The sequence below is a fragment of the Triticum dicoccoides genome, unplaced genomic scaffold, assembly GCF_002162155.2.
Source record: "Triticum dicoccoides isolate Atlit2015 ecotype Zavitan unplaced genomic scaffold, WEW_v2.0 scaffold77359, whole genome shotgun sequence".
NCBI classification, from domain to species: Eukaryota; Viridiplantae; Streptophyta; class Magnoliopsida; order Poales; family Poaceae; genus Triticum; species Triticum dicoccoides.
The window spans coordinates 1-2,482 of record NW_021298841.1 but is presented as its reverse complement, the minus strand read 5'-3'; the positions used below and the strand labels follow the sequence as shown (position 1 = coordinate 2,482).

Below are 2,482 nucleotides of genomic sequence, written 5' to 3'. Positions count from 1 at the left end.
GCTGGAGTCTGTTAAAGATGAACCCTTAGGCGTACTCCTCCAAGCCTTGTGGCAGCTCAATCCCATGGAAGCTAATGGTGCGCCTGCTACCAAGCAAAGCCAAGAAAATAAGAAAGCCACACGTTCAGAAAAGAAGGAACCCACACGTTCAGAGAGGAAGAAGGCCACACATACACACGATGATATCATCAAGGAAACAGCCAAGAAGCTTAAAGGTCATATGGAAAAAGATGCAGATGAAAAATCGAGGCCTAAAGAGCACATGGAAGAAGATGACAAACTAAGGCCTAAAGAGCATATGGAAGAAGAGGAAAAACTGAAGCCTGAAGAGGACATGGAAGAACAAGCATCCCCAAAGCAAATTCGTCTCGAGGAAGGCCATTATGCAGACATTCTACTGGAGGTGTTCCCTCGGCCGGTGAACCGGGAGCAAGACTCAAAGCAAGCCACCCCAACAGGCACTAGTATATTGGTTGAGGAGCCATTCAAAGAAATAATCCGCAAAATAATGCAGGAGGTGCAGGAAGACAACTCCATCAGCAAACTAGATATATCTGATGGTAAACAAAGCCAGGATTGTATCCCGGATTTTCTTATTGAAGAAACCATACAGAAGATCGAAGAAATCCATTGGAAGATTGAACAGCAGCTTTTGGTTATCAAAGGGATCATGGATAGATTCAGTAACTTTTTGGAGAGACACCATCAGATCCTGGTTATACTCAAACTAGATAATGACTGGGTATTCGGACGGGAGGAGACAAAAAATGCTTTCAGCATGCTTGGTTGCATAGCCGGTGCACTGATGTTGACCTTCGAAGAAAACAGAGATGAAGCCAAAGAATACTGTTGCCCGCCTCAGGAGCCTATAGATTATTCTGTTATTTGCCTCTACCGTGATATTGCACTCGAGCTTACAAATCAACATATGAAACAAGATAGCACCCAGATTCTTCTTGACATCTTGGAGAAGTGTAAGAAATATGAATTCTGCATGAAGATCTTCGTTCATTCTTTGAACGCCAACCCCAAGAGGAGCAAGGAAGAGCTAAGCAAATTGGACAGCACTCTGCAGCAGCTTCCAGACAACTCATTGGACAACGTTGCTAAAAAGATGTTCAAGTTCTGTTATAGTGATCTACCTAATGAATACAAGTCCTGCTTGCTGTACCTAGCTATTTTCCCTCGGCGACAACCCATCAGGCGGTCAACCTTAATAGGACGTTGGGTTGTAGAAGGGCTGATTACCAAGGAAGACTGGGCCAGTTCTGTGCGTCATGCCAATCGATGTTTTGATGTGCTCGTCAATCGGTGGCTTATTTATCCAGCTGATATTGGTGCTACAGGAAAGATAAAGAGCTGTGTGATTGGCGATCTAGTTCATGCATTCATTACCAGGATCGCAAGAAAACGGCACATTGTGGAAACACGCCTGTCACATCACTTGGCTCTCTGCTTCTCCATTTTCAATGACCTTCGATTCCGTGGTTCAGATAAAATAGACAGATTCTTTGAAAAGCTCTATGAAGAATCATCTTGAGTATCCCTGATCAAGGTGCTAGATCTTGAAGGTTGCCAATGCTTTGCAGGGAAGAACCAAAGCTACCTCATGGACATATGTAGCAAGATGTTACTGCTCAAGTATCTGAGCCTAAGGAGAACAGATGTTACCCAGCTACCCACTGAAATCAACAACCTCCGTGAGCTGGAAGTATTGGATATCAGAGAGACCAATGTGCCTCCATATGCAACAGTAAATGTCTTACTCCTGAAGTTGAAGCGTTTGTTGGCTGGTCGCATTGTTTTGAGTTCAGGGGCAAGTAGTACTGAACTATCTAGTGTTGTGATTCCTGATAAGGTCGAAAAAATGATAAACATGGAGGTATTGTCCAATGTCAAGGGACGGACCAGACAAGATTTGAAAGATATTGGAAAGTTGTGGCAGCTGAGGAAGCTTGGTGTGGTTATTGAAAACAAGGAGCCACACCTCAGAAATTTTCTTCGAGCTATCAGTGATCTGCATGAGTGCCTCAAGTCTCTGTCAATTACTCTTTCCAGTACAGAGGGCAGCAAAGATTTCACACCCTATGTTCTTGAACACTATAAAAACACTCCCAAGCTTCTTGAGAGCCTAAGCATTACCGGAACCACACAAACGGTGCAACTTATTCGGTTGTCGACCAGAGATAATGGCCAACTACAACTTGGTAAGGTAACTCTATCTGGTACCCGGCTGAGTCAGGCTGATCTGAATGTCCTTGCCAAGCTGCCCAAATTAATATGTCTCAGGCTCCGAGACAACGCATACATTGATAGCAACCTCAACTTCATCGAGGATGAATTCGAAAATCTCAAGTGCTTTCTTATTGAGGGTTCCAACATAACTGTCCTCAACTTTGGAGGTGGAGCACATAAACTGGAGAAAATCGTTCTGTGCTCCACTGAAGGATTGTCAATTTCTGGAGTTGAAGACCTTCTGGAA

The 2,482-nt window shown here is 43.9% G+C and overlaps 1 pseudogene; it reads left to right on the top strand.

Annotated features, from left to right (window-relative positions):
- Positions 1 to 7: 7 nt before the first annotated feature.
- On the top strand, positions 8 to 2,464 carry LOC119347855 (annotated as a pseudogene).
- The last annotated feature ends 18 nt before the right edge of the window (positions 2,465 to 2,482 follow it).